This window comes from Phoca vitulina, unplaced genomic scaffold, assembly GCF_004348235.1.
Source record: "Phoca vitulina isolate PV1807 unplaced genomic scaffold, GSC_HSeal_1.0 scaffold14, whole genome shotgun sequence".
Classification (NCBI taxonomy): Eukaryota; Metazoa; Chordata; class Mammalia; order Carnivora; family Phocidae; genus Phoca; species Phoca vitulina.
Window position 1 is genome coordinate 28,187,587 of NW_022589717.1, and position 26,143 is coordinate 28,213,729.

General features: G+C 35.9%; 1 protein-coding gene across 9 annotated transcripts in view; it reads right to left on the bottom strand.

The window, feature by feature from the left end:
• FBXW7 (F-box and WD repeat domain containing 7) overlaps positions 1–26,143 on the bottom strand; it is a 217,896-nt gene that overhangs the window by 93,617 nt on the left and 98,136 nt on the right. The window contains exon 1 of one of the 9 annotated variants that reach the window (XM_032412995.1): positions 9,299–9,400. The exons of the other annotated variants lie outside the window; for them this stretch is intronic. The gene's annotated coding sequence lies outside the window, so the exon portion shown is untranslated. Of the gene's footprint in view, positions 1–9,298; positions 9,401–26,143 lie in introns of those variants that run through there. 9 annotated transcript variants of the gene reach the window in all.

The window sequence follows — 26,143 nt, forward strand, 5'->3', positions numbered from 1 at the left end:
AGGTGCATGAGATTTTGATGATCAAATATAATCAATAAATCATGATGTAATATATATTAAATGTGGCTTTTAAAAGTCAAGTGATTCTTTACAACTCATAAGCACAGTAACAAAATTTCTATCTGAGGTAGGAAGTAGGGTTTTAAAAAAAGCACATTAAATATATCTGTTGTTTTCTACAAAAAATAAAATAATAAACTATAGAAAATAAAGGTCATCAAAATCTTATGACTCATATATGTAAAAGACAAACTATGAAAACATCACAGAAAAGCATGTTAAAAATAACATGTTGAAAAACACTGACCTACACAAATGAATATATATACTATCCCAATGTATATAAAGGTAAATCTACTATTCATAGGTTTCCATCAAAGAATTAAAAACTTGGTTTAGTAATTGCATCTAAAGTCTAGTTCTCCTAACACTAATAAGGACATTTTTCACTTGGATGTTTATGCATAGAACAGCATGAAATCAGGGTCATTGCCTGGAATAATGCAGCCCCCCAAGCAAATTGCCCTTTGTGTGCCAACCAAACAAGCATATTTTAAAGAGATAGAAACGGGTTAAATGGCATATTAAGAGCAACTTACAAGGTGAAAAAAATGAAAGAACAAAGGTCATAAAACTAATCATAAAGAATATGTGCAAAAGAGGGAGGAGACTGTTAGTAAGTAGCCTATCAACAAACAGAAAGTTTATGACTGGCATTTCTAAAATAGTACTAGTACTGATCATCAGTGAACACTTCTGTTACTAATCAGGAATAATAAAAAGTCAAATCACTACCATTGTGTAACTTTAGTGTTATATTGAGAGGAACAGAGAAGAAAGCGTCTTTAATTTAAGCCAATAAAGTTAACTGACTCATATTTACAACCATGGCATATAAAGAGCTTTCAAAATAATACAGATTCTTACAGATAGACCTGATCAAAAATAGTAAATCCAAGTAGAAGAATCAGATTTAAAGCATAGCCAATATAAAATATACAATGACAAAGCTAAAAGTCAGATTCTAGGAATCCCAGAATATTTGAAGAGGCTGAAAATATGTGACAGACTTACATAAAAATTTGTCCAAGTAGTATATATGTTGGATTGGAGCTCTCTGACCCATTTTGGGAATGGAAAAAAGAAATGAAAATTTCATTTTGTTGGTATTCATAAACTCAAATTTAAACCAAAAAAAACCAGTATTTTGAGGAAATTAGTTTTTTCTAATAATGATCTATTAAGTAAGCTAATGACCTAATTAAAATAATAAGCATTTATCCAATTAGTAATAGGAAATCAGAATCAACTAAGTATTCTTATAAGGGGGGGAGAACCTTTTTAAAAATAGTTTATAAAGCCCCACGTTAAAAAACAATTGATCTAAAACTTGAAACTGTCATGCAGCAAAAGTTAATAAAATATTAACCCCAAAAATGCACACTTCCTTCTTTTAGATTTTATTTATTTGAGAGAGAAAGCGTGTGTGAGTGCGCGTGAGCAGGGTGAGGGGCAAATACTGGCTTCTTTTCCAAAACCAGAATCACTACAATGCTCAAAGATTATTACTATAAAACAAATATTTACTGAACACTATATGTTTTAGGTACATTTTAATTTTCTAGAGGATAATGTTTAGAAAAGTTTCTTTACAAGTTAATCAATGACTTTTAACCTGACCAGAACCCATGGTAAAATCAGATTTTACATTATAAATAACTCTGGATGTATGTATTTAAACAAACCTAAAACAATGGTTTAGAGAGAGGGAATTATGAAATATTTCAGATACCTAAAGTCTCTATAAATCACCACCTTACCTAAACATGTCCATTCTCATTATTTGTAGTAATTGTGTTCCATAAAGTTATCACAAATACTGAACCACTGCCCCTAGGGGAAACACAGGGTTAACTTCCTGCAAGCTTTGGTCACAACATTTTGGCCAACTGATCAATATAGAATCTTTTCATGTGTATATTTCTATTTAAAGACATGTACTTAATATATATTGTTGATTCATTAACACTGAACTCACAGCCAACAGCACTATAAACCCATGCCTGAACAAAGCTTATCTAACACCTATATGCTCTCCATAAGGCACATTTCGACACTAGACAGTACCTCGCCACTATGCTTGGGGGCCATTTTCAACAGCCAAATATTTCACTAAATTGACCATGAAAAGGACACTTTTTTACAGTATGAGAGCTGAAACAAGAAGGCAGAGTGTCACTTTGTTTGACCTCAGATGGGAATGTGCATGCCAAGTGATTTTTTGCCACTCTGTGCATCCTCATGTCCACAAATGACTGTGAAAGCATCATGAATATTGATTTTTGGTGTCACAAATAAACTGTAGTGAGTAGGCAAATTTGCAAATACAGAATCTACAAATAATGAGGGTGAATGGTACCTACTTTATCTAAGTCCTCTAGACAGGGCACTACTTGCAATGCAAGATTCACATAGTATTTTGAGATACCAACAAAGAAGCCACAGCATTACCTATTGGCTGCTTCTGGAAATATAACAAAGGATAAATGATCAAAGAAATTGGAAGCTCTAATAGACATTCATCACTAACTTCTTTAGAAATAAATCAGAAGTTTAGATAGCTCATATTAAATAAAGTTATACTTTGTATAAAGTAACTGCTTGAAAGAAAAAGGGTGAGAAAGACATCATTTTTCCCTTTGTAAGGGGGCAGAACAGTGTTCTTCTGGCAGCGTTTTTCATTATAGTGACAGTTCTGAACCTAAGGATGCCTAAAAGAAGAGATTCCTACAGTCACCTCCATCCTAGGATGAAGAAGTATTATAATAATTTTGCTCTTCAAAAAAATTCAGAAATAAGGTTACTGTGATATAAGAGAATTACTCCAGGACTTTACCCAAGTCCTAGAAAATACTGGGTAACGTTTAGTCATTATACCTTGTTGATTTATTGACACCTCAGACTGAATTCCAGTGCTTTTTAAAAACTAGTTTCTCAGAAACTTTTTAACTAGTTTCTCATGAACCTTGCTTTTCAAAAGATCTTTGATTACTTAAAACCACTTGAACTTATTTTAGGATGCTTAAAGGAATCAATGTGGGCAAGTACACATGTTAAACAAATTGAGCTCTGAAAGCCTGTCTCAGAGTGAACTAGAGCTGTTTCCATGGCAAACACTAACCTTGAAATTACCTTGAAATCTAAGTAACAGGGGAACACTAGTTACACTAATAAAACAAGGGGTGACTTAAGCAAACAGCCAAAGCCTCCAAAAGACTGTGCAATTTTTAGACATTTTTAGCATTACGTGGCAGGGTACAATCCACTGGACATGAGCAACAAAGTCATTTAAGAAGCTTTAAGATGTAGATGGCAGGAAAATAAACCAAATTGTACTGATCACTGGGAAGGATAACTCAAAGCTTAGAATCACCTTCTGCAAGCAGCTTAGGATCTTCCCTGAATCCTAAAGGAAGCTCCCTGATCATCAGGAGCCCTCTTGTGGCCCCACCACTTACTAGCACTCCAAGTTCATATTTCTACACTCCAAGTTATTTATTTATTAATTACTATGGCCAAACTGATTAACAGTATCTAGAATTTACGATAAAGTAAGTCACATCATATCATTCAGTGACTCAAAATCCACCAAGGGCTTCCCATTTCACTCAGAATAAAAATCCACTCAGAATAAAAGAATTTTTATGGTTGCCTGTTGGTCTCTGTATAATAATCTACACATACCCCCACCACTCTGAGTTTATATTCTATTCTCTCTTTTTCACTTTGCTTCACTCTTTCTAACGCTGTTCCTTCTTGAAGAAGAAAATATGCTGCTATCTCGGAGCCTTTGCCCTGGCCATTCCCTCTGCCTGAATGCTCTCCTCATATATCCACATGGTTCTTCCCATTACTTTCTTCAGGACTCAGTTCAAATGTCCCCTAAGCAATGACACTTTCCCTAATCATCTTATTTAAAATAATAACTCCCTTGCATCATATTCCCTTTCACCCTTGCCCTGTTTTACTCTTCTCCATAACAATGTATAAAAACACTAGACTAGTGTCTGCAATACAGTAAATGCCTATCTATCTGTCCACTCATTTGTTATCTGTGTTATCTTCCCACTAGAATTTAAGCTCCCTAACGAAAAAGACTTCCCTTTTTCACCACGGTTATCCTCAGTACCTACCCAAAGCCAAAAATGCTCAGCTTATTCCTCAAAACATTTTTTTAGTGAGTAAATATTTATTAAATCTTTTTAAAGCCAATTATGCACTTTCTTTACCAAAGAACTTCAAGCCACGTCACAAACACAATATCGATAACTTTAAACACATTTTTAAACATTGTACTGAACACGTTCTGTGTAGTATTTTTAAAACTGAGTAGAAATCTAGCCTTAATACTTATCATTTTTTTCCTTTTATCAAATTTCTTGTTATTTTAACACAAGCTATAAAAAAACAAGTATGTGACTAAAAAGATTGATACTTCAAAAGCACATAGTTTGTTGAGTAATTCTACTTCCCCATCGCTTATACTGTGGTTAACTGGGAAACCATAGATGTAACTTAAGGTGGAAATCTTCCAAGGACTACAAAATTGACTGAATAGGTCCTTAATAATGGAGATTTACAAAAGCAACACAAAATGAACAATATGGGGAGCATGATGCAAGTATTCATGTAAGCAGCAAATATTCATTAAGGTTTATGGTTTTGAACATTTTAAATCCACGTGGTTCATCAATCATATATATCTTTACTAGAAATGATATTGAACACTATTTCTCAGTTCACATGACAATACATATTTTTTATGTTTTTTAACTGATTATTTTTGTTTTGGCCAAATTTAATTCCTCATTCCCATTTAACTCTACTACCTCTGCAATCTGTGTTTACTCCATTAAAACTAAACTTTAAACTAGCTGCTAGGGGCACCCGGGTGGCTCAGTTGGTTAAGCGCCTGCCTTCGGCTCAAGTCATGATCCCAGGGTTCTGGGATGGAGCCCCACATCGGGCTCCCTGCTAGGCAAGGAGTCTGCTTCTGCTTTTCCTTCTCCCTCTGCCCTCCCCCACTCTTGCTCGCTCTCTCTCAAATAAATAAATAAATAAATAAATAAATAAATAAATCTTAAAAACAAAAACAAACAAACAAAAAAAAAACCACCCAAAACTGGTTGTTAAATCCCACTGGATCTTTTACCATTTCTATAGCTTTTTACTTTACTGAACAAGCACTCCCTCTTCTTTAAACTCTCTTGTCCCTCAATTTCCCTTGGTATCATCCTTTTCTTGGTATCACTCCTCAGAACCTGTTGTTCTCTGTTGCTAGCTCCTTCCTTCTCTGCAGCTTCTTTGAAACCTAGGGTTTTAACTATCACATAGAAGCTAATGACAACCAATTCTGTTATCTCCAGCCAAACTCCTCTATTGAGCCTACTAGTTTTACCAAATAGTCTCACAATCACCCCAAATCCATTATCTTAAAATCCAAACTCCTGTTTACACACACACGCACATACACACACACACACACACACACACGCACATACACACACACACACACACACACACACACACACACACAGAGACTTGAGGCCCAAATTAGATGCTCCTACTATTTTCTCTATCTCAGTGAATGGAACCATATTCTAGCCAACTGCATATTTAAGAAACCTGGTGGCTCTTCCTCTTCCTTCTACTATCACTTCCCTCAACAATTTAGTCCTAAAGCCATCTGGTGGAGCCAAGCCAGTAAGGTATATGTGTGGGAGGCAGGGTGGCAGTACAGCAGGGGGGGGATCAATTTAAACAGAGTGAGGAGGGCCCCCTTGTATGTGGAGGAGGGTAGGAGAAAAGAAAGTGGACCAGCACTGGTGTCAAAGCCTGAATAAGAAGGGTGAGGAGTGATCCAATAGTGGAAAACACCAGCAGGTCAAAGGCAGAGCAGAAATGAGAACATCTGTCTGGGTGAGGGTATCAAACGTGAGCAGGGTAAGAAAGGTGTCCATGTGGCAGGACGGTGTCAAAGCCCAAATAGGTTAAGGAGGGTATAGTGGCCACAACGGTGCCCTGCTCAGATACCCCTTCAACAGAACTTGCTCCCTCATCTTGGAATCCACTGCAACATTTACACCTGGCATAATGCCTCTATGCTTCTCCCAGCAAATGACTGAGCATGGTGGGAATGCTCCAACAGCCAATTCTGGTGGGGGGCTACCTGCCCATCATATCTTGTCTTGATATCTACTTCTCTGGGGATCTGCATTAACACAGAAGGCATCTATATACTGGTGTCAAAAACTCTTGAGACAAAATTAAAATGTGTGCAAGACACTACAAAATGGCTAACTTCATTAAACAAAGGTCATTTCACTCCAGGATGTTGAAGAACATTTTCTACTACATAAAGAAATCCAGTGGCTCAGCAGAGGAAAATTCTCAACAGGGTATTTGAGCTAAAAGGGGTCCTTTTAAGACAAGAGAAGGCTAGCTTTTGTGGAATACTTTGAAGATGAAGAACGGCTGCAGAAACTAGCCAATGTAGCACTTACTCCTCAGTCTCTGTAAGACATGAAGAAAAGCTTTGACTTCAGGAGACAAGATTCTTGGATTTAAAAGGAAAATGCACTTTTGGAAAACATCACATTACAAAAAGGAGATTGTGAAATGTTTCCACTGCTGCTTGGGCTTAATTAAAGGGTATCATCAATTCTCAAGTCTTATTGGAAACAACCTGAGAAGCTACAGAACAAATGTGAGCTGATTTTCTTCCCTTTCAACACAAATGATCACTGGGAAGAACTCTTTTTCTGAATCTTCTGATTATGAGAATTTGCCTTGAGAAAAAGGAAGAGCTGCAGTCTTACACAGGATGAGTTTTACTGATCTGCCCCAGACAAGTTCTGGGTTTCTGTGGAGAAAAGAATATCCTGTTATTCATAAGAAACCAGTGAACATTATGCTTCAGTTTTCAACTTCTCACACATTCAAACAATCTTTTTCTTACTCAATGAACATCAAGAGTAAGCTAAGAAACAGTCTCATTTCAGATGAAAAGGAAATCTGTACGTGCCAGCTTATCTCCTGTTTGACCCTGAATTGGTATTTGTGGAGCATAAAACAAGCACACGAAGTAAATATAATTATTACATTAAAGAGGTAAGTTCACAGTAAAGAAGTCAAAATAATATTTTAGATTCAAAAATCACACTTTTATGCATAGATAAGCCTAGTGAAGGAAGTACTTTTTTAGCTGGTAGGCCTACATTTGAGCATGATCATATCACTGAGTAAGGAAATGTTTTCTCTAAGTCTTCTATAAGACTTTACTTCTTTGCTCTGGGCCCATTAGTTGGGTCTTCTCTACACTAACACCAGATATGATCACATCAGAGAGCGAGGATAAAAGCCCAGAATACTGATTTTTCCACTTCAACAGGAAAGGTGGCAGTTTTCCCAGTGTCCACAATACCTAGCATTGAGGAATCAGCAATCATTCACTGTGAAGCTAGATTCTATAGCAGGTAGAGAAAACTTTGAATGAAGAATGTGAAAGAGCTAAAATAGCAATTGTACTAGAAGGAAAACCAATCCTGAAGCCACTACCCTAAGGAGCTGATGACCACAAAACAAAGAAAAACAAGAATCTGCTAAATTTCAGAACTAACTCAGCATCTTTAAGGAAAACAACACTACCACAATGAGCACTGACTCAACTCCTTTTAGCTGTGGCCTCTATTCTGCCTCACTATCATTTTACAATAAGGTTTTGAACTTCAGAAAAAGCACACCAGTATAATATAGAAAATTTACTGTCTATAGAAAACTAATGAGTCTGTTTTTTTTAATAGAGTTCCCATCTCAGCATAGTTTTAGCATGGCGACTAATGTGGACCACAAAGGGGAAAAAATATCTTCTTCTTATCTGCTTTTTAAATTTAGAAATTCTATTTTCATTTGCTACTGCTTGATGCCCCTTTGCCTGGGTTTTTGGGGGGTTTTAGCAGGCATGTCAGAACTCAGGTAACTGCTGCCTGGGTTTCTTTTCTTGCTCACTGAGGAAAAACAATTACCTCATTTAGATGAATACATCAGAGAATCACTATTCACAGACAGACTCTAAGAAACATCATTCCATCTTCCTCTTCCAATTCTTGTTTGGAAGGCTGAGTAGGCGTATTGGGGGAAAACACTGCCTGACCACACTGAACACAGTGTGGTTTTAGAAAATGCGTATTTGAATCGGAAAACAGAAATATTTAAACTCTAACATGAGCTAGGTACTGGTGATAAAATGTTGATCAAAGACATAAGCTCTGAATCAAAAAAAAAAAAGTGTAATGGCTATAAAAATAGTTTTTAAAAAATTATGAAAAAAAATCTACCCGAGGTAGACATTTGTAAGACATACGAACAAGAAAAATTTCTAAAAGTTATGTAATTATAGTGAAACCAAATAAAATAAACTTCATTCTAGCCTGACTCCATCACTGCCCACCACTGTCCTTATCTGGCAATACTATAGTGACTGAAAAAGCAAAAAAAGTAAAAACTATCACCACCACCAAGAAAATAAAAAATCTAAAACATCTAAAACATTAACTCTAATAACAAGAAACATTTATAATCCACTTAAAATTATTCTTTTTTCCTTCCTTTTTAGTAAAGACTGAGAGCTATTATTTTCTAAATGGTAAGAAGTATCATTATTTTCTTACAAAGATGTTCTCTATTTATGTAGAAATAAAGCAATACTGTCATAATGATTAAATTAGTAAACTAGATCCCTTATGTAATGATCTGTAATTTTCAGACAAGAAATTTTTAAAATTTTTCAGGTTATAGAACAGTATCTCTGGACAAACCTAACAAGGCAGTGGTTGTAAAACACTCTCAAACTTCCAAACACCCTCAATCTCAGTACAATGCTGTGTTGTACACTCAATCTAAAACTAAGAGGAAGCATTGTGGGTTGGTCACAACTCAAATTCCTTATCACAATGAGGACTGCCTAAGGATTTTATCACTAAACTCAGCCATTCAAATAACTAGGAAGACAGTAAGAGTGGTCACTGCTCTCCAAAACTAGTGATTTTCAGATTTGTTAGGAAGAATATTTCTTAGAACTTCAAGTTTCTTTTTTTTTTTTTTTTAAGATTTTATTTATTTATTTGACAGAGACAGTGAGAGAGGGAACACAAGCAGGGCAAGTGGGAGAGGGAGAGGCAGGCTTCCCGCTGAGCAGGGAGCCCAATGAGGGGCTCGACCCAGGACCCTGGGATCATACCTGAGCCAAGCCGGAGGCAGACACTTAAGGACTGAGCCACCCAGGCACCCCGAACTTCAAGTTTCTAATAGGATTCCTTCACTCTGAAGTTATTCTTCCCACCTAGAAAAAATTAGATCACTAACCAAAAGAATAATAATAAATGAAAGCCATAAAAATATGCCTTTTTCCTACTGCAGCAATTCACCTACTCCAAATAGAGAAACAAAAATATTAGGAAGAAATCTTATAAGTTAAGAAGTCTGTATTATATTCAGATTAGTAAAGATGCTTCCACGGCATTCATGTAATCAGCAAACATTCACAGAGAGCCCACTATGAACTAACACTATGTTAGGTACAGCTTATTCATCTAATCGAGAACACTGAGATCATAATTCCCATTTTACAAAATAGGAAACAAGCTCAGACTAAGGTCACTTGCCCAAAGATTTACAGTTAGCAAGACTTAGCAAACATGTTTAAAACTGTGAACCAATGCCTGAACAAGGCTTATGTTCATTCCACCGGGCCAACTTGTCTCCCAACAAGGCATAATTAAGGATCTTACAGCAGCAAGAGAAACAAATGGCACAAGTGACAGTAACAGGACACCATTACAACTATCTCTTTGATATAAAAGCACCTTCCTAAGATAGAGCCCACTCTTCTTCCTCAGACCCCTAAACACCACCTGTCTTCTAATCAGGGTCATGGACCATGGGTCTAGGCCCTGTCAAACAAAACAAAACAAAACAAAAAAGGCTTTTAGGCTGCCCCCAGCAAAGTAAAAGAAATCATATGAGATTTTTCCCAGGCCCCGTTTAGGAAAAAAGGGGCACCCCATATCTCCCACACCCCAAAACTCATGCACACACTCTAATTGCTTTTGCCCACTAGTTACAAAGTACTCTTAAAGCTATATTTGAATCTATAAATGTAGCTCTATAGTTACATACGATTACAAGTATTTTGACAGTTTAAATTGAAAAGATTTTAAGTATAACAATGAAATCAAATTCTAGACTATAACCCAAAGTCGCTATCCAACTTTGTAATCTCATTTCTTTATCAATTCTCAACAACTGCAAAATAAGTATTACCTATTATTGAATCTTGCTTTGTGCCGGGCCTTGCTAAATGTTTTACATATGAAACCTGATTTCATTGTCAAAACAAACTTATGATGTAGATTCTATTTTAAAGATGAAGAAATGAGGTCAGAATCACATTCCCAGGGCAGTGGAAATCACACAGTCCTGTGATCAAAGATAAACCATTCCTGGCTCCAGCAGTTTTTCCTTTGAGGTAAGCAGAAGGAATAATACTAATATCAATGAGGAACATTAAGAAATAGATCATTTCAGCACAATGTCAAAGCCAACTTAACAGTGAAACAGCTGCATGAATTTGAATAAAATCTAGTGGGTTAACGTAACAGCCCAGGTTCAGTAGTTAGACTACACAAATTCTAAATCTACCACTATCTAGCTATGTGACCTTGAGCAAATTTACTTAATGTCTTTAAATCTCAGTTACCTCATCTGCAAAAGGGAACTTTAAATGGTACCTCTATTTTACAGGATTATGTAAGGATTACAGAGATAATGCATGTTAAATGTTTAAAGATGTGTCTGACATCTTTGAGTACTTAATATGTTATTCTTATTAGCTATTAAACACCTTTGTTATCATTTTTAAGAAGGCTTAAATAGGCTAACTTCATCATGAGTTAAGTATAACAGAAGAAAGGAGATCAGCAATCATTAAAGATACTCAAATTCAAATCTTTACAATTTGAGTTAGAGTACTCACAGGTTAAACTATCTTCCAAACCAAAACATACCAAAGTTTGGTTACATGGAGAAGGATGCATTTCCACCTCTTTTTCAGTGCCAAGAAAACCATTCTCTAACCTCTCAAAGGACAGGAACAGGGTCAGTAGTATTTAAAGTGTGGCAGGCGGACCCCTGAGAGTTGCTGAGACTTTCCAGATCTTTGAAGTCAAATCTACTCTCATAATACCAAGAGGTTATTGGCTTTTGTACTCATTCTCTTCCAAATGTATATAACTTCTGACCATAACTTGTGATGATGACATTATTTTAATAGCTGATACAACTGTTTATGCTTTTAAAATTTCTCAGTTTTAATTTCTTTTTTTTAAATACTGTCTTTTTTTAAGATTTTATTTATTTGAGAGAGAGGGAGAGAGAGGAGAGAGAGAGAGAGTGCACACAAGCAGGGGAAGGGGCAGAGGGAGAGGGAGAAGCAGACACCCCTTTGAGCAGGGAGCCCGACACAAGGCTTGATCCCAGGACTCTGAGATCATGACCTGAGCCGAAGGCAGACACTTAATCGACCGAGCCACCCAGGCGCCCCTCAGTTTTAATTTCTAATGCAATAAATATCAATAAATAGAATTTATATAACAAAAACTATTTGGGGTCCTCAATAATTTTCAAGAGTGTAAAGGGGTTCTAAGACCAAAATCTGAAAACTGCTGCTCTAGGTGGTCAGAAAAGTTATGAGCCACGCAAAGACGAATAGATTCAACCAGAAAGCTTTAGAGGTATTCTTTTCTAATCCCCTTATTTTAGAGCTTCAGAAACTGATTCTAGAAATTTAGGTACCCTGCCCAACATCACAACAGCTAAGGAAGGGAAGAGCTGAATTAGAAGCGAGATATTAAGACTCCTAGATTCTCTTTAATAGGTCATAAACATGGCATATGAAAAATGTGCCACAAAGGGTACTGTAAATATTAATTAACACTGGTCAAGTGCTTATATTAGCACCTGACACCCAGCAGGTGTTCAATAAATAGTAGTAGTACTGATGACAGAGGACCAAACCTCTGCTTAAATACCTTTAGAGATCGGCAGCCTCTACCACCTGGACAACATGTTGTACTTTTTGACCATTTTATTTTTTTATTTTTATTTTTTTTTAAAGATTTTTATTTATTTATTTGAGAGAGAGAATGAGAGAGAGAGAGCATGAGAGGGGGGAGGGTCAGAGGGAGAAGCAGACTCCCTGCCGAGCAGGGAGCCTGATGCGGGACTCGATCCTGGGAGTCCAGGATCATGACCTGAGCCGAAGGCAGTCACTTAACCAACTGAGCCACCCAGGCGCCCTTGACCATTTTAAATTTACTTCTTCCCTTACTGAAGTTGAAATTCTCCCTCCTTGAATTTCTACCCAGTATGGCCTCTCTGGTTGCTACCCAAATGAAATTTAATCCTAATGCTATGTAGCTTATTTTTTCAAGCATAACCACCCCGATTTCATTAAATCATTCCTGATACGGCATGACTTGAACTCCCTCACCATCCTAAGAGCTCCAACTGACTACTCCTCTCAAAGTTTAACACTCAAAACTGAACAGTCTTCCACATGTGGTCTCAGCACAATTTAGGTCTCTGGTTTTCCTTCCTCCGGATACCGTTGGTCTATTAATGTAAATGGTCTTTCTAGTTTTACGGAGCTCCCTGTTCTATTGTATATAGTGTTAAAAAAAACATGCAACTTGCTTTCTGAGATGTCTTGGCTCTATTCTCCCCAACTTTCATTTGGCACTTCTCTTTCCTTTGTCCCTATTCCATGCAATTTTGATTCCATTCCCACAGTTTCTCCTTAAGGGTGAGGAGGCCCTACTTTGAAAGACAGCCCTGACAGCCTGGTAGGTCAGTTTTGAGAGTTCACAGGGGTTAAACTACCCTTGCCCTTATAGTCCTGAGAGCCCACGGCACTCAGCACTCGTTCATTGTTGGAGTAGGCAAAAGACCTACTAGTTTCATCTGTTAACTGGCCAGCTGGCTTTTCCAGTTAACTATTTGAGGGGGTCTCCCGTTGCCAAGTCTGATCCCCGTTGTTTCCCTTTTGCTTTTTCCTACTAATACACTGATTGATATATTCAGGTCTTGTAGCTATTGGTGTTTTGCCCTTACCCAGTTGTATTTCAGGGTTCAGGAAATACAATGTCATGGGTAAATGTTGCCCACAGGTTCTTTGTTTTGTTTGGTACTTTATCTACTTATACATAAACTCAGAAAGACATAAAAACTGGATTGCTGTCTTCTTCCCAGATTTTTCTGTTTTAAATTAACTTAAAGTTTTAAGCTAACGTTTTAAGCAGCTATCTCATAAAACAGGAAGTAATATTTAAAAGTTTTGAATAATATAACAATGTTACTATTACACAGAGATAATTTTTGATAAAGGAAACTAGAGTTCTTTATGCATACAAAGATACTTTTTAAACTTTCTGAATGTCAAATATTGAAAATCTAAGTCTACTGTTAACAGCAAATTTAACAATATAAAGGGTAGTGCTTTCCAAAGAAAAAAAATTTTTTTTTTTTTAAAGATTTTATTTCTTTATTTGAGAGAGAGAATGAGACAGAGAGAGAGAGCATGAGAGGGGAGAGGATCAGAGGGAGAAGCAAACTCCCTACTGAGCAGGGAGTCTGATGCGGGACTCGATCCCGGGACTCCAGGATCATGACCTGAGCCGAAGGCAGTCGCTTAACCAACTGAGCCACCCAGGCGCCCCCAAAGAGAAAATTTCTGTTAATTATGCAGGTATTATCATTATTTGGCCCTGGTAACCCAGCATGAAGGTTAGATCCTTTCCTCTGCTATGAAAGGGAGTAATTACTTAAAGGGACTGCCAGTGGTCCAGAATGTTAAATTAAAAGCAAATAGAAATCATCCTGGGAATAATATATTACTATCACAATTTTTTTTTTCCTGAAAAGGTTTCTGCTTTTCCCTCTTTCTTGAAAGACTGCTTCACTGGGTATGGATATATGACTGACAGTTTTCTTTCAGCAAACTGAAGATATTATTCCACTGTCTTTTGGCTGCCACTGTTGCTATCAAAATTCAGCCAAATGCCAAACTGCTGTTCCTTTTTTTAAGGAAACTGTCTTTTCTCTGTACTTGTTTTTAAAATATTTTCTTTATCCTGACTGTTCTATGTGTTCTACACTATGATGCGTCTAGATGTGAATTCATTTTAATTTCTCCTGTTTGAGATTCATTAAATTCCCTGGATGAGCTTCAATGGTTCTAGAAAATTCATAGCCATTATCTCTTGAAATATTTATTCTCCATTCTTTTTATCATCTTTTTTTGAAACTCCAATTAAATGTGCTAGGCTTTTACATTCTGTTTTCCATATCTCAACCTTTCTTTTTTTTTATTCATCTACTTGCCTCTCAAGCTGCATTCTTCCTTGGAACTTTATCTGTAGAATTCTCTGAGCCTCGGGTTAAATTTACATTGCTCCAGAGAAAACTCAGGTCTTTTCAGCTAGTTGAAACACCACCACCTCTGATTACCACTTGAAGTTCACTGCTTGAGGATTTCAGAGCTACATAGAGCCCTATGTGACAAGCTACTTATGGTTACAAATTCAGGAGGTGGGGGGAGGATTCTGCCTCTCCTTTACCCAAAACTAAAACTGAGACTGAAAGGTCCCTCACTGTACATTTTTGTGTGGTAGGTTTATTTTCTGTTCAACCTTACAGAACCTTTTGGGCTCCTACTTTATATGTGTGTCTCATATTAGATACCCATCTTATGTGGTCTTCTAATTTGCCTCTTTGTCTCCAGCACTTAAGGCAGCCCTTAAATTAGAAGCCCAAGGCCTCTACCTTTTGAAAAACACCCAGAGCAAAAACTGGCTTTATCCCATTCTTAGCTCACAGGGTCTCTTGTTTTAGCCACTGTGGATTTCTTTCTTGTCATGTAAGCACTATGGCTGAATCAGTAAATTTAACTACCTATCTATATCTTTATTTTCTCTGGCATTTTGGTTGCTTCATTTGAGACAGTTTTCACAGTACGTATTTGGTATTCCACATTACTGCCAGGAACAAAAGTCATAATTAATTCCTTGCAGGGAGACCTTGCATGATTTTACAAAGAATATAATATTTAAAGTGAGTACTAAAGTACTATTAGGTGGCACTCTAAAAGTAGCTAATTAAAGAAATAAACACGTGTGAGATGTGTGGTTTTGCTGGGCTTAAAACTGAATTGTAAGGTACAAAATTACTAGAAATGAAAGCGATGGACTAGAAGATGAGGCTCAAGACACACAGGATCCAACTCTTGAGAATCTCTGTATGCCATGATAAGGGAGATGAATGTGAGACTGGCAGTCACCAAAGGGCTATAAGCAGAGAGCTGATACTGTCATATCTATGCATCAAAAAGATTATTCTGACAGAAATGAAAGAGAGCAATTGGAAGAGACAAAGCAGAGCCTTGCTATTCAAAATCTGGTCTTCCACCAGCAATGTACTGTCATCACCTGTGAGCTTGTTAGAAATACAAAATCTCATGCCCCACTCCAGATCTACCTAATTAGAATCTACATTTTTAACAAGAACCCTAGCGATACATCTGGAAAGTCAACTGATGTCAAAACAATGATCTGCAAAGCCAGTGAACATTAGCTTTATTTTAAATTTCAAGAAAAAAGTCTTAATTATTCCGAAGTACATGACATTCATTTGATGTTCAATGTTGCTTTATTTGCCTAATAACAAGCTATTAATATCATAGATCCTTAATAGGTTTAAATTTGTTAGGTTTACATTTGAGGTTTTGACACTACAGACTTACGATATGTAGTGATTAGTTATTTAGTTGTGACATAAATTTGAACCCATTAACATGTTGCTGTCTAAGAACAAAACATTTAGCGAACAGCAGTAGACTATTCAGAATCAAAGTAGCTTTTTATTTTTCCACTCATTGTTACACACGTGGTAACTCTCTAGGAGGATTAAAAAAAAAAAGTAGAGGGGTTGGGAGAACCCTTCTGTTTAGTGACAGAAATAAAAAGGTCTAAGAACCTGATGCTTTTAATTAAAAATTATCATAAGAAATGGAGAGAGTTCTAAGCTATAAAGCTATTCTGCATTTTGGATGTTTAACGTCTCTAGCTACATTCCTATTTAATGTCAAGTACATAATATATTTGAACCATTTTATTAAATTTAATAAATATTATACTAGTTAAAATTTTAGAAGAATGTTTTTAAAAAGTCTTATTCTCAAAGTAAGTTGCATCAAAATCACTGGGTTGGGGCGGGGGGCCTTAAATGAAGAAACTTGAGACCTCGTCTAGATCCACTGAATCCCAATCTGCATTTTTAATAAGCAGCTTCCAAGTAATTCTGTGAGCATACAAGTTGTTTTTTTTCCTTCATTTATTGACCTTTTATTTGAATAGAAAACTTATACTAAAAAGTGCCAGCACCAGATCAAAAAATAGAACATTCTGATAACCCTCGAACCCTTCTAGTGACTCTAGAAACTAGCCCTCTATTCTAGAAATTAGAATATACAATGGGGAAAGGACACTCTCTTCACTTAAATGGTGCTGGGAAAACTGAACAGCCATATGAAAAAGAATGAAACTAGAACCCTATCTTACATCATACACAAAAATCAATTCAAAATGGATTAAAGACTTAAATGTAAATCTGAAACCATAAATCTCCTAGAAGAAAACATAGAGGGTAAGCTCCCTGATACAGGTCTTGACAATGATTTTTTTGGATTTGACACCAAAAGCAAAGGCAACAAAATAAAAAACAAGTGGGACAGCAACAAACTGAAAAGTTTCTGCACAGGAAAGGAAATCATCAACAAAGGAAAAGGCAACTTATGAGAGAAAATATTTGCAAATTATATAAATCTGATAAGGAGTTATAATATCTAAAATATATAAAGAAGTCCTACAACGCAATAGCAAAAAAAATAATCTGGTTAGAATATGGGAAGAGTAATGGAACTTCAAAAGAAGACAAATGGCCAACAAGTACGTGAAAAGGTGCTCTATTCATGATCATCAGGGCAATGCAAATCACAACCACAATGAGATATCACCTCACACCTGTTAGAATGGCTATCATCAAAAGACAAGTGACAACAAGTATTGGGGAGGATGTGGAAAAAGGGAACCATTGTGCACTGTTGGTAGAAATGCAAACTGGCACAGCCACTATGGAAAACAGTATGGAGGTTCCTCAAAATATTAAAAACAGAATTACTCTATGACTCAGCAATCCCACTTATGGGTATATAACCAAAGGAAATGAAAACAGGATATCAAAAAGATATGTGCACTCCCATATTCACTGCAGCATTATTCACAATAGCCAAGATATAAAAACAACTTAGTGTCCATCAATGGATGAACACACACTTGCGTGTGCAGGCACACGTATATGTAAGCACGCACACACACACACACACACACGCACAATGGAATATTATTCAGCCACGAGAAAAAGAGGAAATCCTGCCATTTGCAAACAACATGGATGGATCTTGAGGGCATTATGCTAACTGAAATAAGCCAGAGAAAGACAAATACTGCATGGTATCTCTTATATGTGAAAACTTAAAAAGAAAAAAAAAAAGTCAAATTCATAGAAACAGAGCAGAAAAGTGGTTGCCAGCGGCTAGGGGTGGGAGAAATAGGGAGAAGTTGGTATAAGCTTTCAGCTATTAGATTAATAATGTCTGAGGACTCAATGTAGAACATGATGACTATAGCTGATAACATTATTATATAATTGAAATTTGCTAAAAGAGTAGAACTTAAATGTTCTCTCTCAGACACATACAAAAGAAGTATGTGGGGTTATGGATGTGTTAATTATCTTTCACAATGTATACATATATAAAATCACCACAATGTACACTTTAAATATCCTACAATTTTATATGTCGATTACACCTTAATAAAGCTGAAATCTTTAAAAAAAAAAAAACACATTCTGATACCCGAGAACCCCCTATAGTGACTACTTCTAGAACCTAGCTCTTCACCCACAAAGGTAACCACCATAACTTTTAACATCATGGATCAATTTTGCCTGCTTTTGAACTCTATATAAATGAAATAATGAGTTTATACTCTGAATCTGTTTGGAGGTTTGTTTGCTCAGCATTGTGTCTTTAAAATTTGTTTACATTGTTTATCTGTAATTGATTCATTTTCATTCTCATTCCTGTATAGTTTCTATTGTATAAAAATACCAAGAGTAGGGCACCTGGGTGGCTCAGTTGGTTAAGCGACTGCCTTCGGCTCAGGTCATGATCCTGGAGTCCCGGGATCGAGTCCCGCATCGGGCTCCCTGCTCGGCAGGGAGTCTGCTTCTCCCTCTGACCCTCCTCCCTCTCATGCTCTCTGTCTCTCATTCTCTCTCTCTCAAATAAATAAATAAAATCTTAAAAAAAAAAAAAAAGAAATACCAAGAGTAAAAATACCATTTATATGCTCTACCTCTGATGGACATTTGTATACCACCACATTTGTATGTGAACCATAATGCTATTATACATTAGTTAGAAAAATCGGGGCACCTGGGTGGCTCAGTTGGTTAAACGTATGCTTTCAGCTCAGGTCAGGATCCTGGGGTCCTGGGATCAAGCCCCACATCGGGCTCCTTGCTCAGCGGGGAGTCTGCTTCTCCCTCTCCCTCTGCCCCTCCTCCCCACCCGGGCTCGCTCTCTCTCTAATAAAATCTGAAAAAAGAAAGAAGGAAGGAAGGAAAGAAGGAAGGAAGGATCTGTACTCTTGATATATTTGGCAAGTTTTTGTTTTTCCAATCTCATATTTCAAAAATTACCATTGCTTAATTACCACTGACAATTTATAGAGTTTCAGCTTTCAAATACAGTTCTGAAAGTTCGATTAGAGTATACTGGAGTAATAGAGCATTACTCCCTTTCCTAAATGAACTATAGCACTAAGAAATCAAATAACAAGGGGAAGCATTTCTTTATAAAACTATTTGTTAGTAATGAAAAAGAAACAAGAAAATCAGAACACCATCATTTTGCAACTGTCAGTAAATGAATGGATGGAAGCACCAAATATCAGTAGCTGCTAACATCACAAGAGGAGGGATGCCAGACACTAGGTGACTTCTAATGAAATAACATACTACCCACTAGACAGAGGGGTCAAACCAAGTCTAATAAAGCCTCTAGATCCAGCTGCCAGCTTGAGGAAATAAAAAGGACAGATTAATGTGCTGAACTGCACTATATGTATATAATCAGTCAAATCTAGACTATGAAAACAGGTCAAACATAAATTTTAAGAGAAAGAAAGGTATGGAAAATAAATCTGTAGATAAAGGACTTAAAAGAAATAGCAACTGTTTTTAAAATGGTCAAGACTAAACAATAGTATCTAGGGAGACACATTTGGGTGACCGAATTACAAACACAAGGAAATGATTACTGATAAGAGTAATTTAGAGGAAGGGAGTTCCTTAAAGAAGGGAATATGACTGCCTCAGGGCACAAAGAGAAGCATCTGGCATAGCTGGCAAACTTCTATGCGTTGAGAGCTGTGTGGTAGTTACAAAAATGTATTATCTTAATACACTAAAGTTTATGTTTATTTTATAGAGTTTTCTATATCTATATTTTACAATGTTAAAAGTTGAGATTATAGATAAAATTTGCTAAATCTAATAAGAACTCCCCTACAGAATAATCAGGAATGGGCCGGTGTCACCTGGGTTATTTCCAACAACCATTTTCATTCCAAACTGTCACAGTAAGTATGATCTCAAAATAAAGCAGAAGGAGATACAGAATTTGACAAAGTATCTTAAAATGCCTGATGCCTGTCTTGATGATTCTAATAGAAACTATTCGGGACAATATTCAGACTCATTGGTCCTGCTGCAACAAAACAGCTGCCAAATTTCACAAATTCAACAAATTTGGGACTGGAACACATAGTTTGAAGCCAATTAATTTACTTTAAGACACCTCTTCACTCCAATATTCCACAAGCAGTGTGCAAAACAGTAATTCACTGGTGCAGTTGAGGAACAAGCCACAGCTGCCAGATCACTTGGCTTTTCTGGATTTCTTATAATGCCAAAGAGGCCATAAAAATTCAAACTATAAGGTGCTAGGATATCACTTTTACTATATAAATATAAGACTTTAATTTCTCTTTAAAAATTAAGTATGTGTGTGTGAAAAAATACTAAGCCATAATCACCTTATTTCTTAAAAAGTCACCTCAATTTCAATCAGTAATTTGAGGAAATTTTTGGTGTCTCATTTTAGAGTTACAAAGTCCAATCACATTTTTCCGAAATTTGAAACTCCTGATTACATTAAAACATAGTTATATAGACATTCTTTTGAGGTATATGCTCTACTTTTTCCTACCATTCTAAACAAAGTTTAATCAAGAAATTACAATGAATTACCAACTATATGCTAAGCAATGAAGCAGATACATGACATGTACAAAAACAACAATCATACCCTTAAGAAAGCTTGAAGACTAGTTGGATATAAGTTAGTACTTCGTATTATCAAAAAATTACTTGATTTTGTGTTATGCTCTGGATACATAAAAGTTCCAAGAAGGAAGAAGTCTTATGTAACCAGAAACAGAACACAGCTCTGCACATGAAAGACAATAAATACTAATGGAAGGAACAAATGAATGAACAAAAAGAATTGGTGCAGAATTTAAGTAGGGTCCTCAACAACTAGCAACACAAAATTTGTTCCCTGCCAAAAGAAGAGTCCTAAAATCTGAATATGCACCTACAATATTTCATAGATTCTAACAGGCACACATTTTCTTCTTATTTTAGCTTCTCAGAAATTGATGGCATGCCATCATTTAAATAGCAGTATTTTTTTCTTTTCTAGTAGTTAAAATAATTATGTACCCCAAGCTTCTCAGATTTGATCAAACATATCTACTAAGCAGAAATATGTCTTAGTATATAAAATGATTCCAAAAGTAATCACTTACTACATGCAAATTTGGATATCTAATCTCAATATTTGTAAGTAACAGTTCAAAAACTTAATGGAAGCCAGACACCTTGCAATGTCAAATCCTGAGTTCTGATTCTTAAAATTTCAAAACATAAAAGAACATAATTACAACCACTACAAACTCATACAACACATCTTCCATAAAATCCCATGCACAGTCTCTAACATTACTGCAAAACTTAGTGTGAGGTAAAAAACAGCAGGTAATATAAATAAATCTCAGTTACAGAAATACTGAAGATAGTCCTTTCTTACACAAAGAGGTAGCAAGCTGGGAAAAAGAAAATAATCTGTTGCTATATTTTTATCTATAAGTAGGTGGATAATAACCACTGGAAAATTAGAAATTTTACTGAAAAACAAATAGAAAGGGGTTAATTTTGTATTAACCAAGTTAATTTCATATTCATTTATAAGCTACGCTAAAGAAAAACTAATTTCATCAACGTAATGCAGTAGTATAAGACAAGCAACCTGGTATATTTTATTTTGACTGGAGGAGACGCCATGTTTTTTTATAAAATAAACAATGAATTTGCCAATGCCTAAGTACTATCACTTAGCTGGGGAAACGTTTTATCGTCTGCTAGAAAAGTGCAAACCGGCAAGAATTAAACTGCTGACACAACCTTAAGCACAGCACCCTTCACTTGAAAGCAGCACGACTCTAATTAGAGCAAAAACTTATTATCGAGCAAAGAGCTTCCCTACCAATGTTTTATCATCACTATATCAGTATCTGAGTAGAAAAGAATATGAACAAGTGAAACATATTCATCAATTAAGGTAAGAATAAACCTTAAATCAGGAGAATCTGCATGTGTGTGTGTACCCATGAGTATGTGTATATATCTTTATAGCTCTATTTCTGAACCTATAAATGGGTTTTGTTTCGCTTTTGCTTTTCTCCATATAAAACTAAAGATTGGAATTACGGTTTTCAGTGAATCTGACTTTTGCTACATACAGAGGTAACCTTGGGCAAGTCACTTAATCTTGCAGTCTCAAGTTTCATTACTAAAAAAGGAAGTAACATTTGTTGAGTATCAGCTATTGCCAATCACTGCACTAGATGTTTTATATATATTTCTTAATCTTCAAAAGAATCTTACCAGGTAATTAGTATTAGTCTCACATAACCCAAACTCAGTCCCCTAAATGTGATTCAACCACAAGTCCGCTTCACTCCAAAGTTTCCTTTCTTTACCACATGGTAATGATAATGCCTAAATTAATACCTAAACTATTCAGAATATAGAATAACAAACTATAGAAATGATCCCTGAAAGAATATAGAATAATTCTGACAAAAAGATAACATAATCTACATGGCCTATTTTAAAACAAAAAGCTATACAAGTGTAAGGGACAAACAGTACTCTATTGATAAAGCCATTCCATCACATTACTCCCTTCCCTACGTGGCAGAAATGCTTTGCACTTACTAATAGCACAGGGAAAAAAAATATAAACATGTATGTACACAAGTACAAATTCAATACATGAAGCATTAATGACAAAACAATGGGACTAGAGACTATAGTCTACTTTTCTACAAAACGCATTTCTGTAGCGGAAATTCATTCATTTGTTCATCATTAGGGGATGAGGTCAGTATAATGGGAAAGTCACATTGGCCCACAAAGAATTTTCTCCAACACAGTAATGTTTTAGAGTCATTAGAGATGAGCTTTCTCACAGAGAGAGCTTTAGCAATATATGATGACCTTAAGAGAAAAAAAAAAAAACAAACCTAAAACTAAAACTCTTGTAGAAGAGGGCAAGTAGAGGCTGGTTAATGGCTTCAAGAACTGCAAGGCTTCCCACAAATCTAAGAGTACAGATACAGAAGCCATGGAAGTATCCCCCCCCCCTTTTTTCCCTTAAAAAAAAGGGGAGGGGAGGGCAGTAAAGAGGACTGATAAAAAAAAGTCTACATCCTGGGTCAGAATTTTAATTTTGACCATTTATCTTAAGTGAAATTGAATGCTCTCATGGACCTGTATCTCAAAGGCGAAGGCATAAATTCTAGGACTCAGAATTAAGTAACTGACATCAGGTAAATCTTCAGCTGTATTATTTTTTATCAGAATTGTTACCAGTTTTGTTAGTACACAGATTACAAAGTTGCATAGGTTTCTGAGAGGCTTGTCTCTATTTTTAGGGTCTAATTTTGCAGAAGTCTAGTTTTTTTCCAGAGGTACATATATTGCTTTATAACAGAACTGCCTGTATTATGGTATTTAAAGAATCCCAGTTTCACCACTTGCTTTATTTAGACCAAGCCTAACTTCAGTATTTGCTGTTATGGGATAAAACCAATTTGCACTGACAGGTTACACTTTATTGCCACTAAACAGTTTAAGAATTACTTTGTCAGATCAAAATATTGCCCATTTTTATTTCTGCTTTAAATAACACTAATAAAGGGTTGGAGTTAAATATCTGCAATGAATACAAATTAGTAATAACATTTTAAAATACTCAAAGGTAGAAGACCTCAAAAATTATGCTAAATTAAATTAAAATTCTAGTACATACTATGTATTTTTTTTTTTTTAAAGATTTTGTTTATTTATTTGACAGAGAGAGACACAGTGAGAGAGGGAACACAAGCGGGGGGAGTGGGAGAGGGAGAAGCAGGCTTCCTGTGGAGCAGGGAGCCCGATGCGGGGCTCGATCCCAGGACCCTGGGATCATGACCTGAGCCGAAGGCAGACGCTTAACGACCGAGCCACCCAGGCGCCACCCATACTATGTATTAAAAATAATATTTTGAGTCAGTTTTTTCAATTTTATAATAATGTCACAAGGAGGATGACATTCATTACAATAATAATACAGGTTTCTCCCTTAGGAGTGATCTTTTCAGTTTACAGCACAACACACACACTTGAATTATTTTCTTTATGAAACTGTCAAAGTATTAAGGAGAAAACAATATATGCCCACCTTGTTGATCAAAGAGAACATTTCTTTACTAAGTTGAACAACAAAAACTGACGTTAGCATTTAAATATCTGTCTGCAACATGTGTCTAAAACATTTCTAACAATTTAAGAATGCCAAATCCTAACCAAAATTTAATTCTGGTAATAAGTTATTAAAAATCAAAAGCTCTTAAATTTTTTTAACTGACGTTTTGTTTTACATTAAGAATATTTTTAAAATTTTATTTTAATTCCAGTGTAGTTAACATACAGTGTTATATTAATTTCAGGTATACAATATAGTGATTCAAGAATTCCATAGATTGCTCAGTGGTCAACAAGATAAGCATACTCTTAATCCCCTTCACCTATTTCACCCAACCCCCCACCTACCTCCCCTCTGGTAACTACCAGTTTGTTCTCTACAGTTAAAAGAGTCTGGTTTTTTGTCGGTCCCTTTTATTTTGTTCATTTGTTTTGTTTCTTAAATTCTACATATGAATGAAATCACATAATATTTGTCTTTCTCTGACTTATTTCACCCTCTAGATCATACCATGTTGTTGCAAATGGCAAGATTGCATTCTTTTTTGCAGCTGAGTAATATTCCATTGTATAAATATATCACTTTTTTTTAAAGATTTTATTTATTTATTTGACACAGAGAGACAGAGAGAGAGATCACAAGTAGGCAGACAGGCAGGCAGAGGGAGAGGGAGAAGCAGGCTCCCTGCTGAGCACAGAGCCCGATATGGGGCTCTATCCCAGGACGCTGGGATCATGACCTGAGCCGAAGGCAGACGTTTAACCGACTGAGCCACCCAGGCGCCCCTATACCACATCTTCTTTATCCATTCATTGATCAATAGACACTTGGTACATTAGGAATTTCAATGTACTTTTTATGATGTTCTGAAATAGATGCATCCTGAAGGATCAAATCACTTAAGTTAGAAAGAGGAGAACATGCTTACCACTTTAAAAATGGGAGGAAAAGGTATAAGAGTTAGTGGAAAGGGGGAGAAAATGGTATCTTGAACAGAACAAGTATACCAATCTGGTAGACCAATGCAATCTAAGCATCCCCCCCACCACCCTAAATCATATCCTATCTACTTTATACTAAATGTCAGTTGGACCTTGACCATTCATACCACCTTCTAGTCTTTCTGCCATTTCATATTTATTGCTGTAACACTCTGAATCAAATTATGGCTCAGGGATTATCAAAAGGTCAATAATTGCTCTAAGTTTAGATGATTTGCTTTCAAAAACTTTCACTATGGAACATATTCCTCTATGCAAAGTTTTTAAGATATAAGTAGCAAAATTATCTTTCCTACTCAAAAAAAAAAAAAAAAAAAAAACAAGAACATTTTCCACTGTGATCAAAAAGAAGTATCAAAACTAAACTGTCCTACATAAAATGTTTACTAAACAACTAGAATTTATACTGCTAAATGAGCATTTTACTATGCTTATTGAGAACACTGAAGCTTTCAGAGCTGTGCTCTTGTCAATTTTCAACATCTCATACCGAATGGTTTTGTTCCTTTGCCCCTTTCTTCTCTTCTGACTCTGAAGAAAAAAAAGTGATCACTATCATTTTCAAGACTAATACAACCAGTCCTTCTGATTTTGTATACCCCTACACTTCCTCCAGAAACTTGCTCATCCCCCTCCAGCTTAAAGGTTCAATTTCTTTAATCTCATCCTTGCTTCCCCTTCCATGAACAATCACAGTATATGCATTAAGTTTTTGGATGCAAAACAATGTGAAGCCTTATAAATAGGAAGGGAGTCACTTCAACTATATAGATTTGAAAAAAAAATAAAATTCAGTTTTCTTTTCAATTCACTCTTCAATAGCTCTAGTCATAGAATGAAAATAGAGGAAACAAAAGTCAGTATCATAAAATATGTAATGAGCAAAGGTAATGATTTCTCACCTTTATTTCTCAATAATCTAGGATGTCTTTGATATGCCAAACTGTATCTAAAAACTATCCCAGATATTATTCTAAGAAATGAATTTTAAAAGGCACTCCTTGGGCACCTGGCTGGCTCATTTAGTTGAGCA